Source organism: Labeo rohita, chromosome 5 (genome assembly GCF_022985175.1).
Source record: "Labeo rohita strain BAU-BD-2019 chromosome 5, IGBB_LRoh.1.0, whole genome shotgun sequence".
Lineage (NCBI taxonomy): Eukaryota > Metazoa > Chordata > Actinopteri > Cypriniformes > Cyprinidae > Labeo > Labeo rohita.
Window position 1 is genome coordinate 23,272,076 of NC_066873.1, and position 18,923 is coordinate 23,290,998.

An 18,923-nucleotide genomic window follows, 5' to 3' on the forward strand; every position below is an offset into this window, starting at 1 on the left:
ACCATATCAGTCCATTATATGGAGAAAAATGCTCAAATGTTTTTCTCAATAAACAGTTTCTTTACAAATGAAAACAGACAGACATGAACATCATGGATGACAAGGTGGTGAGTACATTATGTGAATCTTTTTTCGGAAGTGGACTTTTCCTTTAAACTGCTCTGCTGCTTATATGACAACAGTTTATTGGAGAAGAACCGCATGAAAATGACATGAGTATGATATTGATATTCTGACATTAGACCACATCAGGAATCTGGAATATGACATCACTGTAATGAAATCTAAACTAAATTTAGACAGATAATGAGTACACATATTACATTTCTAAAAAGCACATTTGCCACAAATAGTTTATATCTCTGAAATGTAATTCTTTTCATTTATGTGTACCTAATAAAAGCAATTATAAACTTCATTTTAAAGGTAATTTACTTCATTATTCACATAAAATGAAACAAGGCTGACATATGTTTTCAGAGACAGACAGATGCTCAGGCTTGGTCATTTATAATTGGCTATTTGATTCCTGCTACTATAGACAAGAAGACAAAAGGAGAAGAGGAAATCAATAAAGTTTTAGGGGCAAGTGTGTGTATGTGTGTGTGACCGCTCTTCATGTGCAAAGTATGCCTGTAGGGTCCAGACTACATACGACATGCACACTTAGCCCTTTGTCGGGGCATTTATCTTTTCAGATGGGTATTCGCTACCAAGAAGTACATTCACACTCATGACAAAAGGTAGCACCTATTCATCTGTGCTGTCCTCATTTCACAACTGACTATCTACTGTAAAATATTACCGTAAGAGCCCTCTAGAATATGACTGGCAGCAATAGAGGGATATAAGTGTCAAAATGAATCGACATAAAGGCACACCAACATTTTCAAGACCACACAAAGCATTTTTAATGCTCTGTTTAGAGCTGAATTAAAAACAAAAGTAATACTGCTATTTATCACCGTTTTTAATTCTGTTACATAACCAGGGGTGTTGTTAGGGTTTGTTTTCTTCCCATTCACCCATTTCTGCCTTTCATTTGTGCTTTTATTCAGCATAAAAATGCTCCCCACTTAAATTACATTCAAATTAGAATTGACTATTCCTGAGTTTGAGATTGATTCGTTGAGTCAGGAGTCATTCAGTATCAGATGTTCATTGTTGTGTGCAGAGAGTGGGATGCAATAGAAAGGCTTCTGAATAGAGGTGGAGGAAACTCTTGCTCATCTCTAAAGATATAATTAACTAACACCTACTCACCGGATGAAATCTGATGAAGTTTTTTTTATTTGTTGCCAATGGCTACTAGATTTTTTTTTGTTAAAACTGTTGCCATTTCAGTCTGGAGCTCTGTGCAGATGCAATGATTTTGTCTTTTTTGTGTTATATCATAACAGCTTGCTTGCAACATTTTAATTAAACTTTATAGAATATTTATAATATGTTTTTCCTTTTGAAATTATATGTTATATGTTATAAACACAGTTGGACCTAAGAGCACCAACATTCACACATGGCCTTTATTTTTCAGTGGAAAGTGATTTCTTCATAGCCTCACCCACATTACTCTAACTTTCCTTTCTCTGTGTCTCAGCTGGCTGATCTGTTTTCGGCTGCACCCTTTTAATAAAAGAGATTGAATAAGAGACCATATGCCTCCTGGGCATTATGTGCACACGCGTGCGTGCGTGTGCGTGTGTGTCTGTGTTCTTCTGTTGCCCTTCTCTTGATGGTTTTTCATATTGGCACCCCACTGCCACAGAAATGGCCTCTATTTTATTCCTGTTTACGTCCTCTATCAGTTGTAATTGATTAGAGTACCGCTGGAGTACATACATGACCGTTATACTGACTGGATGTATGTGAGAGGAGAGACTAAAAAAAAACAATTTGTTTCACTCCTACTGACATGCACATCACCATTCCCTTCCTCCACCCACCCACACTCCAGCACACCACCATCACATGCATGCACACAATTTGGAAACTCTTTTTCCAACATACGGTGAAAGAAACAGAATCGCACTTGTAAGTGAGTGTTATGCAGACCCCGTTATGTTATTCTGGTTTTAGTTTGTCAGCACTCTAACGTGTGATCTGAGTTGATCAATAAACTGATCGGTTAACACTCCATTTCCACAATCCACACAACAACAAATAGATACAGAATGTTCTAGGCAAACCCTAGGGTCATTGATTATTTTTTTTTTTTTAGTACAAAATCTGAAATTATGGCACTTACCCTCTAAACTTAAAGGGGTTCTATTATGCTTTTTTACTTTTTGAATTTTAGTCAGTGTGTGGTGTGTATCTTTGGGCATAAAAAAGATTTACAAAGTTTAAAATCTGAAAGTCCACACCAAAGGGAGATATTTCGTTTTTTAAAAATCTCTTTTCAAGAACTACAACGAACAGCTTCTTTGGACTACAGCGTTTGTTTTCTGCATGCAATGATGTCACAACGCGGTCCATTAGAATATCATTAAATTAAATCCCGCCTACAGAAATTTGAATTGTTGGGGGGTGGGTAGGGAGGAGGTGGGGGATTAGCCTAACTTTAGCGATGCAGAGCCGCTTCAAGGAGCCCAAACTACTGTAGCATATTATTTACTCACCCTTCATGCATCCTAGGTGTATATGACTTCCTTCTTTCAGACGAAAACAATCAAAGTTTTAGAATGGCTTAAACGAGTGTTTCTCTTCATCAGTCCAAAACAAGTCTAATAATGCCTATCCATCCATAATAAAAGTGCCTCACATGGCTCCAGGGGGTCAATAAAGGCCTCCTGTAGTGAATCAATGTGTTTTTGTAAGAAAAATATCCATATTTAAAATGTAAGAATCACTTTAATCTAGCTTGCGCTAACATGGAACTTGCTTCTTTGACAAGGGTGTAGCAGGACTGAAACACCGTCTAAGATGTTCGCCAATCGCAATGCAGTGGAAGAGCTAACCAATCACAACACATTTAGTTTTTCGGAAGGCAGGCATTTATTAAACCCGGAACTAATTGAGCCATTTGTTCATACTTGCATATGTTTATTATTAACAATTTGAATCTGGTTTTACTGAAAATGTCACAACCATCATGATCTTCCTGTGAAACAGCAGACTACTCTCCACATATTCCAGACTTCTCTAATCATTTAGTTTAGTCCTAGCAGCTACTCCTGGCAACACTTCATGCCAAACCACACTTAGTGAAAAGGGGCAGAAAAGAAAAAGCAAGGAGCTGTTGATACCAGATATCTTCTTGAATTCAAAGACAGCTGCACAGAGCAAAAAGAATGCATAAGTATCAAGTATCAATCTCTTTTAAAGCCGTAATATTTTTACACGGCACTCATGACACAAGATGCTGAAAAGAAAAAAAAAAAATACATATGTTAAATGTATCCCTGTTGAAAAAAAACAGCATATGCTGGTTAGGCATGTTCTGAAGCATGGCTACTGGTTTGTGCTGGTTTAAGCTGGTCATGAGCTGGTCCTTAGCTGGTCATGTGCTGGTCCTAAGCAATTAGCTCCTGCCCAGGACCAGCTTAGGACCAGCACATCACGAGCTTAAACCAGCTCATGGTCAGATAAAGACCAGCTTAAACCAGCTCAAACCAGCAGACATGCTTCAAAACATACCTAACCAGCATATGCTAGATTTTTTCAACAGTGATGTGTGTAGAGCAACAAAATAAAAAAAAAATGATGTGGAAAGATATGGAAGTATATCTTGTTTAATTTTCCAATCTGCCACAATAATAAGACGCCTCTACTACAGGGATAAGAAATCTCTTTTTCTATTCTGAACATGCAGTCACAGAGTTAGTAAGACAAGAGCCAGCATAACACAAAACATATCACGTATATGCACACTCAGATATGCCATAATAAGATTAGTCTGCCTTACACTCACACACACTGACCCTGTTAGGACAAGAGTATTAACACACTACACACAGACAAATTCCTCCTGCTGCCTAAGCAGGTAAATCAAGAGCAGATGAGACACTTTCATCCTGCTGATGTCTGTGCCAACATCTGATCAGAGCACTGTGCTAAACCTCACACAATATCAGCAACATTTCAGCCCCCTCCAAACACTGGTGCTCTATTTCAGAGCAACTTAATTTAGATTAAAGGATAAGTTCACATCCAGAACAAAAATTTACAGATAATCTACTCAACCCCTTGTCTTCCAAGATGTTCATGTCTTTCTTTCTTCAGTTGTAAAGAAATTGTGTTTTTTGAGGAAAATATTTCAGGATTTCTCTCCATATAGTGGACTTCAATGGTGCCTGTGAGTTTGAATCCAAAATGCAGTTAACTGCAGCTTCAAAGAGTTCTAAATGATCCCAGCCGAGGAAGAAGGGCCTTATCTAGTGAAACGATCAGCTGTTTTCCAAAAAAAAAAAAAAAAGTTGTCCATGGGGAGGCGTTGTGACACTCATATATTAAGAGCACCTGTCTAAATAGAAGGTATCTGTGGTTACAGTTTTTGACCATGAAGCGAATGGCAAACTGTTTATTGAAGCACAATAAAGAGCACTGTTAACATTTTAAACATCAGTGTGCATGGATTTAATTTGCACGCATCAATTACTTGCTCACTTCTAACACCAACATTGGCGGCCTATTGGAAGGCCGTAATACAGGCTATGCATGCACATGGCAGAGCTAGACAAGATGAGCATTTGAGGCTAAAAAGCATATAAATTGTACATTTTGTAGAAAATTACCAATCGTTTCGCTAGATAAGACCCTTCTTCCTCGGCTAGGATCATTTAGAGCCCTTTGAAGCTGCATTTAAACTGAATTTTGGAAGTTCAAGCTCATGGGCACCATAGAAGTCCACTATACAGAGAGAAATCTTGAAATGTTTTCTTCAAGAAACATAATTTCTTTACAACTAAAGAAAGAAAGACATGAACATCTTGAATGACAAGGGGGTGAGTAAAGTATCTGTACATTTTTTTTTTCTGAAAGTGAACTTCTTCAAGTAGGTTTGGATTGATTTTGGCATCACAACATTATATATAATATACAGATGAAAAAAAAAAACCAAACATTCAAATTAACTATAGAAAAAAGTATAATGTTTGAATTGTTGCTTATTAAATAGTCTTGAAAAACACCCAAAATGAATAAAATGTCAATATTTACTCAACCTTACTTTTTGTTCCAAATCTGTATGACGTACATTCTGTAGAACACAGAAGATAAACAGACATTTTTCAAAGTGTCTTTTATGTTCCAAAGAATAATGGACCATGAGACAACGAAATTCTAACAGGGATTAACAAATCTCAGTGAAGGACTGAAGGAGAAGAAATACTGTATAATCATACTGTGTCTGTATGATGATGAAAAGGAGATTGCGAGGCTGTGTGTGTGTGTAGACCCTTGAGACTGTATTATACAAAGAATATACTACACAATATATGCCTATTTTTTACTTTTGTAAAAGTAATTCATTTACTCGTGCATATCCTTTTTAATAACTTTATTTTCTTATTTTTCTTTCTTTTATAATAAAAAAGCTCAAATTGTACGAAAATAAAAGAAAAAGGATTGCAAACTAGGGGTTGACCAATTATCGGCCTGGCTGATATTAAGCATTTTTGTGTTTATCAAACCTGTCATTTTCAAAACCGATTTGCAGATAAAATACTTTAAAAGCATATAAAAAAAGTTTTTGTCAGAACCCTTGTTATTGTTCATTTTCATCAATTTTCATTTTACACCGGCATATTTTGGTTCAAAATATCAGTTATCAGTTTGCTTGATCTGTAAAAATCGGTATCAGCCCTGAAAAACACATATCAGTCATTGCAAACACCATAATCAACTCTGGTAAAAGATAGATGGACAGATAGACAGATAGATAGACAGATAGATAGATAGATAGATATGAGTTTTAGTGGTTTTCTCCAGAGAGAACATGCAGATCTATGAACTCTCAGCTAGGTAGAATAAGAGAGGCATAGTTCTAAATATAGTCCTCTCAAAAGGTCCAGGGGACTGGACTAAAAAAGCCACATCTCTCTTCACTGAGAGGACACTGAGACACAGATGTGCTGTAATGAGCTTTTGACATTTTTTTTAGTTAGTGATATACAGAAGTGTCTAGTTGCTTTGAGCAAAAGTAACAGCTGCAACGCATTTAATGCTACCATTCATGTGGTAGCAGATCAAAATAATACCTGCCAATGTAATGACTAGCTTTCGTTGAATAAATTACATTTATTTTGCTTACTGTATGACTTCACGGCTGTATTTATGAGCTTGCTAATCATAAGTCAGACAGCCTGCATTTCAATTATTCTTGCTTACTGAAAACAAACTGTACACAAGAGGCCGTTCCTCTAATTAACACGAAACATTGGCTTGGTCCAGTTTAGTGCTAAAGGGGAAAATCACTGTTAAAGGTGCACTCAGTCATTTTTGTTTACATTTCACTGGCTCTTATATTTCTTAGTGGTCTTTATGCTGACCGTTGTCTGCCTGCAGTGGATGATGTTACTGTGAGAGAAGCACTTCATGTGGTGAGGGCAACAAAACAGCATTTTCTGAGCCAGTGATTTTCTGAAAGAGTCAAAATTACTATTCACTTATCCACTTAAAGAAAAAGATATCTGTACATACAGCATATACATGTGAGTGAAAAAAAATTCAGTTCTCTTTCTTTTCAAACCTTGACTTTAAAGGGGACCTATTATGCAAAAATCACTTTTATAAGGTGTTTGAACATAGTTGCGTGCCCACAGTGAAAACAACCAGCCTACAATAATAACAATCCACTCACAATTTTTTTTATAATCCCAATAAATCATAAATAGTCTCTCTAAACACTCGATTCCAGATTTCTCCACACGTACACGTCATCGTAGGGGAAAATTAGTGACGATCTCTTCCCTATTAGCTAGAGGTTGACCGACATTGGATTTTACAGATACCGATAATTAGGTTGGACCACACTGGCTGATACCAATTAATCGACCGATAGTTTTTAAAATGGATACTGAATGGAAAATAAATAGTGCTCTACTATTTAAAAGAAAACATATGGATATTGTGTTCTTTCACAATTTAACTGCTTCTATTCTAGAAAATTTGTGGTTATCTAATCAAAATATAAAAACATGTTAGTCACACAATGGGCAAAAGCGCAGCGCCGCGTCTAGAAGAACTCGCAGCTATCCGGTATCACACACACTGGACACGTCGTGTTCAATTCAAGCGGCGGTCCACAAGACTTTATTTGATCACCAAACGGGCAAAAGTATACTGCTGTCCTGTCCCTACTAATGCAGCAACTAGTCAACAAATTCATCGCTTAGTAATGACATGAAAACATGCACTACAGTATACTGTACACACCGTTTCGTTGTCAATGTTTTAAATTCGTCTTTAAAGTGTCCCGCTCTGTGCAGCGCACAGTGTCGTGTCTAAACAAACGGCATGTGCTGTCAGTGTTTTCTGCCACTAGAGGCCGCTCTTGTGCTGTATAATAAAGACTATAGGGACTTTACTGTATAATGCCGATCTTCTCAGCCACTCTAGCAACGGACCCAACCTGGAAAAAAAAAACTATCGGCATGGATTTTTACAGATAACCGATAGTTCCGCCAATCAAGTATCGGTGCCGATTAATTGGCAAAACCGATACATCGGTCGACCTCTACTATTAGCATAGACACACCCCCGAGTGATAAGCAGCAGTCCGCCATTACTATTTCCTTGGAGTAGCTGTTGGTGATATACAATGTCAGCGCCAAAGAGGCATTACAAATTTTGTGTGTTGGGTCCCCATAGACTCCCTCTATCTGAGCCACTGAGGACACTGTAGTTAAATTTTATTATCATAGGAAATGTCCCAGAAAAAAATGGTTAAGTTCCCTACATGTTCAGGGATCAATACAAACGCTTTATGCGCCAACATCAGCTTCAAAGTATCACACGTTTGTTGCCTTTCTGAAAGAGCTTCTTGGCACTCTGTAAGGCTATTGTTGCTAAAACTAATGTCTCTGCCTGTTTTCACTGATGCTGCATTCACATGCCACCAGAATGATCATAAATAGAAAAAAAAAAAGGCAATGTGAAGTCGACCACTTGAATTTGTCGAGCTCATAATTACAAGCTAATTACAAGTTTGTGATAGCATGCAATGACACCATGAGAACAACTATGTCACTATTTTTATAGCGTCTGTGTAACATTAATTCATAAATGCCCATTTATTAAAACTTCGCATACACACTTTGGAGACATCAGAGACTTATTTTACATCTTGTAAAATAGGACATAATAGGTCACCTTTAAATTTGAAAAAAAGAAAGAAAAAAAAGTCTTGCAACAAGTGAATCTGTGGCAGCAAAAAATGATGTCTACACAGATAACAATGTAGCAATAACCTTAACACTGTCCTGTTTTTATGATGATGTGTGCCACCACATATTTGGAAAGATGCAAATGTCAAATTAAAGTGATCCTGTAACGTTTACACTGCTGCAAAACATTTGTGCAAACTGCTCTGAGATCTGTATCCAACTGTTTTTTCACATCTTCTCACATAAAGCAATATATACTGTATAAAATTTCAACTGTTTGATTGTTTATACTGTTGTCAAATGTAAAAAAAAAAAAATTATCACCCAGCTCTAATCTGCTAAATCTGGATAACAGGCATTAAGGTATTATAACCATTAATATCAGGAATTTCTGTAAAGCTGCTTTACAGAACCATGTTTATTGTAAAAAGCGCTACACAAATAAAACTGACTTAACCTTTAAAGCAAAAATATGTGTATAAAAATATATTTACAAAAGCAGTTCTGACAGTTCTGCTTGCTCTTCAAGATAAAACAAATGTGTTAATATATACAAATGTGTAATTTCTGCCAAGCATCAATTTAAGATGTTCACTTCCCACTTTGTTGTTATTAATGAACACCTAAACTTCTAATTGCATCTCTCAGATCCACCTAGTTAGCTAAACTGCATTATATTGGCCTGAACATGCCAGAAATTAGTTCTGCAAAACTGTTAATGGAGTTAAAATACTTGCCAGATAAACTATCTTTACAGGAATATCTCTGACCCAGACACTGGGTTTTGTGGCAGGTAAATACATTTCCTCCAAGCAAATTGAGCTACTAAAAGACATTTAGGCAGCTGTCCAGCTGATTTTACACTGGATAAAAGCTTCCCCTTTACCCTGCTCTTACAGAAGATACTCAACACCATATCAATAATCATAATCAAAGTATCACGAAACCTTTCCGGTGGCATGAATTTCAAGCTACACAAATTAAAACTCAACTCGGTGGAGAGATAGCTGAGATTCTGGATCTGCTTCTGGATTGCTGAGTGCTGGCTGAGCGTCCAGCAGACCTAAAGCTGCAGTCACACTAACCCTAAATGCTGATACAGATCATATTATTATTGTGTCCATCTCTGCTCCCTGTGCCCTAATGTGGCGTTGGGCAGGAATGTAAGGGCGTTAGTGAAAACAAAAGCACCGGCAGTAGTAATGATGACTTGGCTTACAGAAACACAGCACCCTGTGCGTCGGGACAATAGTGGTCTCACTCACAGCAACTTACAGCGAGGAGAGTACGGTGGGATTTGATCCGTCAGCACTCTGGGGGGCCAACGTCGCATTCCTCTCATCGCTGCTGCCACCACACTGATGCATCCATCCATTTATCTCTTCATCCATTCATCAACCCAGCAAACACAACCACTTCCAGCCAATGATTCATCAGTACATCTGAGCAGATCTGTCTGTCCATCTGTCAGCTAGCATGATTCCAATTATCTTTAGTTCAATCTGTCCATCCACACCCATCTATGTCTCAGCAATTTCTAGAGCAGCTCAATTAATTGAAGAGTTCAATAGGTACAGCATGACTGGAATGACATAATTCCAAATATTTTTACAGTTTATATATATATAGATATATATATATTATATATATATATATATATAGTAAAACATTGGGGAAAGTAGGGGCTAACAGCATTTCTCCAGATCTAGAACGAGAAGCACACTAAAAACTATTGATCTGCCTTCAGTCCTACACCAAATTAAAGACTTGAGAGCTAAACAAGCATGACAACTGAAGAAATTACTTTTGAAATAAATACATTTCTAACACATTGTATATTCGGTATCATTATTGAATATAACAATTTAGCATTAAATTACAATTTCACAATATTCAAACTTAATAGATTCCTAAAATAACTTGGTGATTTAACAGGGGACCAAAAAAGGAGATCTGTCCAGATACAAATGGAATGCATAACTAAATTCTGTTCACTATCTTCACTTTTGGCTCAAAAGAAACACATCTGAGTTCTGTTCTTTTAAAGAACTTCCTGTTGGCAGAAGGTTGTAGGCAAACTTGCTAGTTTGTAGTTTTCGCACACTCTGTTCAACCTGAGACGCCTGTTTCACTGTGCTTTTATTTTGTTATATCTACAGCAACAATATGAGATGTTAAAGAAGCAGTCCACCCAAAAATTAAAATTCGGTCATCCATTATTCACCATTATGACCCTACAATCCTGTATGACTTACTTTCTTCAGTGGAACATAAAAATGTCTGTATGTTTTTGTTTGGTTACCAACATGTTTTTTTAAGTATCTTAAAAACAGTAGGTCATGCAGGTTTGGAACAACATGAGGGTGAGTAAGCAATGACAGAATTCTCATTTTGGGGGTTTATATTCATATTCATCTGTCAACACAACATGTTATGAACAAATCAAGCAGCCCTAATTTCAATAACATCCATAACAAGCTGATAATTGCATTGTGGGTCTATCTCATGATGTGCTACTCCATGAGATGCTGAAATAGGTCAGCATGTGAAAGGTACACAGAGAGAAAGGACCACTTGAAAACCAATGCCTGAACATCCCACAAAGACAAATAGGATTAAACCAATATTTCAACTCACAGACAGGCAAGAACAATTCTTCCCTTTTCACAAGCTCACAAGGCCTACTGAGAGTGATTACATAAGGACCAGATCTCAACATTTCCTATATTTAACCGTTTAGGCAGCACATGCAGACAGTACATTTCGTACTCGACAAGTTTGACACGAATGACCGAACAGAAAGTTCAACAACATACAGATGCTGTTCAAATAAAAGAATATTTTGTCATGTTACCTGACTCAAAGTCCAGTACAGAGACTAAAAATAAATCTAATGTGCTCAAAACAGAAGGGGCACTATGCAGCGCCTCGAAATTCCCATCCAGACGAGATGAGAGCCTGTCCAACTGAATGAGACACTGCCGGTCAACAGCAGCACGAACGCTGACCGCAGATCCGGCCGTAATCCCCCTCCATCCTCCGCCGCATGCTGCGTTAATGTCATCAAATCCCGTGTTCTCGCCCTATCACTCCATTTATACAGCATGCAATAGCAGGCACTGCCATGACCGATTTAATTCAATCATTAAACGCTCCAATCTGCTAAAGATAGCCGTCCAAACACACTGGCATTAAACCTTATTGTGCAGTACAGCTAAGTGCATTAGGTTTAGTAGCTACCTGTCCTCCTCTTTCACGACAATTTGGCAATATCGTAGTGATGCTTGTTTTCTAGTCTTGGATTCAGACAGCGCAACAGCTAGTGAGGGCCATGCATCCCCCTCCACCGCCTATGACAAATCAAAATAACACAGCAGATGGCATGCAAGAAGCCCAAGATGCGAGCTAAATCACATTGCATTGCACTGCATTTAAAACGCCAGATAGCCTCCGCTCGCACACATATCCCTCACATTAGCGTGTTGAACCGTATTGTTTGGGTGGAAAGCTCACATGATAGTCTGGACAGGAGTGAATGTGCGCGGTGGACGCTCAGACACACGCCGAAACAAAAGGCGAGCAGCATGGTCATTCACACTCACTCACACACGCGACCCGTGTGAGATAACTGAACGTTACATTACCTCACGATTTTGACAACCGTATAACGTGTGGTGGCCGTTATTAATTCGCGATGACTAAAGCTTAATCTTTAAATGCACAGCCCGTTACAGATAACGCAGACTTACCGATGGCGTGGCTGTATTTTCAAATCCAACGAATCTCAACGTTTCTCTCGGGCGAAGACAAAGCGGAATGGTTTCGTCCAGCTCACATAGGTGTTTCTGTTTTCTTCCCGTTTTGAAAGCTAGATAGCTCTCGGTGGTTTTTCCGTTAAATCCGCATCCTTGTGTGTGGGATTTTTTCTCTCAGCCCGAGGAGCGCGGGCGGTTATGAAACATAAAGCGAATCCCTCGCGTGACGGTGAGCTCAGGTAACCACGCAGATTTCAAACCGTTATTTCGGTTCTCCTCGAATATTTGAATTCCTTCGTAATTGTCATACAGCCTTGGTGTCCACGCGACCTCCGGCGTGTCGCGCTTGTCTTTCTTTAGTCCGACTGATAGACGAAAGAATGAATGATCGAGGGGGGGTTGCGGGGGCTCGGTCGCATCATCGCGCTCATACATACAGCGCGAGCGCGCGCCTACACACGAGAGACAGCCGCGTGAGAGGGGCACATCTGATTAGTATGTTGAACGCATTTCGCGCCCACGGATGCACAACAACGGGCAAATTCATTTAGTTGCTCCTTTTCTAGTAAAGACAGTATTCTCAAAGCCTATGGGTGCTTTAAAACAACAGCTGTGCCGGTGAGCATCGGAAGAGACAGACTAGACTACTGGCTTGTCTGCCTGCGGATGGATATTTGCCACCATGATGCAAATTAGATATAGAAAGAGGGTGAGGTAAGCAAACTTGTAGGTACCATGTGTGACAGACTGTAGTTTGGGTTGTATCTCGAGTTAAAGGGATAGTTCACCCCCAAAAAAAGAAAATTCTGTCATTAATTACTCACCCTCATGTTGTTTCAAACCTGTAAGACCTTCCTTCATTTTTGTAATACAAATTAAGATATTTTTGATGAAATCCGAGAGCTTTCTGACCCTGTATAGACAACAAGGGTACTACCACGGTGAAGACACAGAAACGTAGTAAGGTCGTTGTTAAAATAGTGGTTCAACCGTAATTTTATGAAGCTACAAGAATATTTTTTGTGTGCAAAGAAAACAAAAATAATGACTTTTTTGAAAATGTTTTTCTCTTCCAGGACAGTCTGCCACCATTATTAGAACCACGGTGCATGCATGTCCTGCATCTTGTTTACGAACAGAGGAATATACATATATGCCTTGTGGTACTCTCAATAATGGTGACGGACTGTCCCGGGAGAGAAGAAATTGTTGATTAAAGTCAGTATTTTTATTTTTGTTGTGCACAAAAAGTTCTCATAGCTTCATAAAATTACGGTTGACCCACTGATGTTACACGGACTATTTATAATATCTTTACTACATTTCTGTGCCTCGACCGTGGTAGGATCCTTGCTGTCTATCGGGGGTCAGAGAGCGCTCGACTTTCATGAAAAATATAATTTGTGTTTTGAAGACGAATGAAGGTCGTACGTGTTTGGAATGACATGAAGGTGAGTAATTAATGACAGAATTTTCATGTTTCATTTTGGGTGAACCATATTCGATATGATTATCGAATTATACTGTATGCTTATACACTGGATCAATGGTTGCAGCAACACGCCGACAGACAAGACAGAGCAGGTTACTATTGGTGTGAAACAAGGTCTCAGCTTTAAAATGGTAATTTTTTTTAAGGAATTCAAACAATAAATACCATTTTGTGGCTCTTTGATGTGTCGCGACTGATCGCTGTATTGACACGTGAACCGATCATCTTTTCTTCTTTACTTAAAGCACTAAAAAACATGGACATGAGAATGTATTTTATTAAAAAAACGTGCTTGTAGAGGACATACAAAAATACATAGATTAAAATGCATTTATATTTAGATTGTACTACATGTTAGCTTGCTTATTGTGACCAAAAACAATTTACTGAGCCCCTATGTCTTACTAACAAGGAACTATGCTTCCAACTACAGGTCGAGAGCTGTAGTTCCAACCACGCTGGACGTTGGACCCTCCATAGCATTTTGCTGGCGGTAGTGGTAAAAGAACAAGATTCCTGTTATACATTTATTATCAGAAAGGGATGCCTCTGATTTGTATCATTAAATAATTGAAGTTTCAAGGCAACTTTGCTCTTGACCGGGAGTTGGAAATATGGCCCTTTATTGCATAGGCTCCAGTAGATACATGAAAGAAACTGTGGCCCTTGTGTTTTTCCAGAGAGGTGATTGGGGGGATGGGGTCTTCGATCCATTTGGGGTGGAGGAGTCAGACTGCTTGGGGCCTCTGGGCATGTGCCCCACATGCTGGTCATAATCACAAACCCAGCACATAAGCAGTGCATCAGGCCATGCATGTGGTACATCCATCACATGCCAGATCTGATGGCGGGTCGTTATACCTAGACATGAAGGATGATGATGAAGAGCATCTTACACCAAAAGCACATATGTCAATACAATCAAGCAGTTCTGTACTGGTCCTGCTGGAGATTATTGAAACATTAGTCTAGCATGCTCCCACATAAAAATACTCTCGCCAGTGGAGCATATAATGGGCACTGTCATTGACATTTACATAACAGCAGATAGGTATTCAAACATATCCTTTATATATTCCAACTGAGCATGTTCATGCCCTTATCTAATTCCGTTGGGTCTCAAATGTCATTCACTTTTAAATTTACATATACTAGAGATCTTTTTAGCCGTTGCTCATTATCTGAGTTCTCTGTTGCAAAAGTTGTTTAAAGAGCGCAAGAATATTGCTTAGTCTGAACCGACACTTTCATAATGGGCTTATAGAGACACACACTACACAAGCATCTCAAGTTCATGCACAAGTCTTCTTTTGATACTGATATTCTTTTAATCAGATGAAAACCGATTTCTGATCATAGATTACAGATCAAGTTTCTTCCTGATTGAACCTTCTTTTTATGCAGTGAAAAATGACTCTCTCTTTCTGTCTAAACCTCCACCCCTCCTACCTACAATGGTCCCCATCCCTACCTGGTCCCCTCTTTTGAAAGAGCACACAATAGTGTGGGAGACAAAGGAAAAGAGCTGAGTGGGCAGCACTGTGTATCTGTGTGGACTGGGGCCCTCTCGAGCTGGGACAAACTGGCTGAAGCTCTGCTTACATAGAACTGCTTTCTGCTCACTACAGCACATTCGGTCTCTCACTGTCTCTCATTCTTTTTTTTTGTTTTATCTTTTAATGTCTGTCTGTCTACAGTTTCTCTGTAAATCTGTCCTACTGTCCTTTATAAAAGACATGGCAGTGTGGGTGTGGAGAAGTTAAAGTCATAGTTTACCCAAAAATGAAAATTCTGTCATTAACTACTCACCCTCATGTTGTTCCAAACCCGTAAGACCTTCGTTCATTTTCAGAACACAAATTAAGATATTGATGAAATCAGAGAGCTTTCTAACTCTGCATAGACAGCAAAGCAACTACCACATTCAAGGTCCAGAAAGGTAGTAAGGACATTGTTAAATAGTCCATCAGTGGTTCAACCACAAGTTTTATGAAGCTACGAAAGTACTTCTTGTGTACAAAGAATGCACAAATAATTTATTCAACAATTTCTTCTATTCTGTGTCAGTCTTTGACGTACGGTTACGAGAGTACTACAATGCATGTGTGTGGTGGTGCTGCTGACGCAGGAGCCGGCGTTCTGACGTTAGGGCTGAGCTATAAATGGATAACGATAATTATCGTGCTGTATAAATTTCTTAGAAAAATGATAACAATAGTTCAATAAATGTTCGAAATAATGTTTATGCGGTATAAGAGCGCTAGCCATTTGAAGCGTGTCACTTGGACCGTTTATCCACTCGGATCAAAGTTCAAACGGCGGCGCGGTGCGAACTTACTAGAGCAGATGCGTTCACTCCCTGATGAGTCTTGGTCACTAAACAGCGGTGTGAGATCTAGTGTGAAGCACTTGAATTCAGTGAAGAACACAAATAACACGTTTTACAGCCAGATTATACAGTGCTGACAAACAGGAGAAACGCTATGCACAACGATAGAGTCAGAAGGCTTTTTAATCTACAAATTGCCATCATTTAATATAGATTTACTGTAGTAGCACTAACTGCACAGTGGTATTGTGTCAGAAATGTGGGAATACTGGTGTTGAATTTTATTATATTATTAATGTAGACGTATTAAATGTATTGAAGGAGGAGTATTGGAATATAATAACAGTATTTTTTGTGATTAAGCTATAGCATATATGTATTTATACATTTTTACCATGGTATTGAGGTGCTATATTTGTGGTTTTAACTATGATTATCATGATCTAAATGTATGCTACTATGAATGAGCAATGGTTAATTTAAAACAGTCAGAATAATTAAATTTCACCATATAAAAATGAGGTTGCTACAATTTTTACAGAAAAGACTGATTTTAATAATGAACATAAATCTAGATCTGCATCCTAACTCAAGCTAATATCAAATGTGTATTTAATAATATAATTATACAATTCAATAATATAATTATTATTGTTAATATTATCAGGCAGCACAAACCTGTTTCTTGATTTGAAACAATATTACTCATTAAAACATGCAGAACTTAGAAAGATATTAAGGTATTTATTTTGTTAAGGAAAAATGACTGGAAAAAGTGTAAAGAATTCAAGACACATGAAGTGTTTGTCATGTTCTGACCATAAAGAACAGTTTAAAGCCACAATTAACCGTCTGGTTTTTACAACTTTCACATTGTAGCAAAAATCTGCCTTCAAACTTAAAAGAAATAAAAATGTGACATTTATTGTGATAATAATCAACATCGATTGATATGAAAAAAATGATCTGACGTAGAACAGATAATTTACAAGCAGAGGAAGGCACATGTTGTACATAAATCAGTCTTCTTAAACCTGGCTGAAGATTTAGACAGAGAGGATGACTTGCAATATTTTGCCCAGCCTTACTTATTTGAACAAGAATATACAGACAATGCACTAAGAGAGATGGACGTTCTATGTCAGAACACCAGCTCCTGCATCAGCAGCAGCACACATGCGACGTGATACTCTCGTGAACGTGTGATTCTTCTTGTAGCTTTATAAAATTATGGTTGAACACTTATGTCACATGGACTATTTTAACAATGTCCTTACTACCTACCGGCCTTGAACGTGGTAGTTGCATTGGTGTCTATCCAAGGTCAGAAAGCTCTCAGATTTCATCAAAAATATCTTAATCTGTGTTCTGAAGATGAATGATGGTTTGGAACGACATGAGGGTGAGCAAATAATGACAGAATTTTCATATTTGTGTGAACTATCCCTTTAAGGGTTGGACAGGTTGTGGGCTTGCCAAATGAATTTGCAATTGTCATTTGCAATTGCGAATAAAAATAAGCTGAATTATGAGCACACAGTTCAGTCTGTGTGTATTTGTGTGTTTTGTGTGCACAAGCAATTATTTTTGCCTCAGGCTTATTGCATGTGTCCAGTTTTGGATCTCCAAATCTGTTGGCTCCGACCACCAGGGAGATTGTGCTAAGATAGATGGAGACTTTCAAGTCTGTTGCTGTGCATAACACTCACACAGCACTGATGCTGTGTAGATCAAATAGATGACTATGTAGTCTAGGATAGCTCTTGTTTCTTGATACCACTGACTGATGATATACCCTGATGCTGAAGTCACAACTGTGCCCAAGAGAAACAATACGATTAAATGCAAATACAAACTACGATGGTTCTCCTTTTCCCGTTCTCTCTCGTTCTTCTCCCCTTTATCTTTCTCTCTTCCACTCTCTCTCTCCGACCTACTAAAAGATATTTATATTCCTCTCACAACCTCCTCGAGTCATCTCACTGGGACAAGCAAACTATTTCCGTTCTCTCTCTCTTTCTCATTCTCACACCACCAAGTTCTACCTATCCTCCAGAAACAAGTTTTGGAAGGTCACCTAGCTGTTCCAGTTTAGACCACAAGAACTGTTGCCATAAAAATAGAACGTAGAATAGATGTGGAAGATACAGAGGCAGAGTGAAGGAAAAAAAAGGGATCAGGATGAAACCAAAGAGACTGCACCGTAATTTAGGTGATGACATTTGAGGCAGGAAGAAGTAGATGTGGCTTATATTACTAAAGAAACCAGGTCACACTCAAACTCTAAAAACAGTTACAGCAGTAATTCCTCAGAATTACCCAGAAACAAACAACAACAGCATGAATAAAGCAGTAGGCTGCAGAAGGCTGATCCAACCTACTATAAAGCTAACCTATGATATAGAACCAAATAGAAATATTCTTATATTAAACATCACATTTTGGCCTTTTATATTTCATGTGAAAGCTATTTATTAACTGATTAATTGGATACTGTGAAGGTCTGTTATGATTGCTAGGAGTGCAAATGATAGAAGAGAGGATTGAATAAATAAAAAAGGAATAAGAAAGGTTTGACAAAATTGGCAGGAGAAAAGAAAATGCGACGGGAACAGCGGGAAGATGACAAATAGGTTATTTCTCTGGTATGTTTATCTCTGGCTCCTTCCCAGAATGCTTTGTGTGGACAGTGGCAAATGATATAGCCCTTACAAGATGCTACAGATGGCTGCGCAAGTGTGTGTGTGTGTGTGTGGGGGCAAGTTTTGCCTACGTGCGAGAACCAAATGTCCCCACAAGGATAATAAAACCTGAAATCTCCTACTTTATGGAGAAAAGAATGTAGCCAATGCTTCCCATTAGGAAAACAGCTTTATAAATATACTAAATAACGTTTTACTGATATATAAAAATGCTGAAAGGTTCTGTGATGTTTAGTAAGTAAGATTACGGAACAGAAAATATCATGAGCTTAGTGAATTAAAAATCCACACTATAATAAAAAAACAAATGTGTATGTAGGC

General features: G+C 38.2%; 1 protein-coding gene across 3 annotated transcripts in view; it reads right to left on the reverse strand.

The window, feature by feature from the left end:
• Positions 1-12,484, reverse strand: part of LOC127164965 (spectrin beta chain, non-erythrocytic 1) — a 73,440-nt gene extending 60,956 nt beyond the window's left edge. Inside the window, exon 1 of one of the 3 annotated variants that reach the window (XM_051109166.1) lies at positions 12,074-12,484. The gene's annotated coding sequence lies outside the window, so the exon portion shown is untranslated. Of the gene's footprint in view, positions 1-11,178; positions 11,326-12,073 lie in introns of those variants that run through there. The other 2 variants (XM_051109169.1, XM_051109167.1) reach the window with 2 other exon arrangements.
• Positions 12,485-18,923: the final 6,439 nt, after the last annotated feature.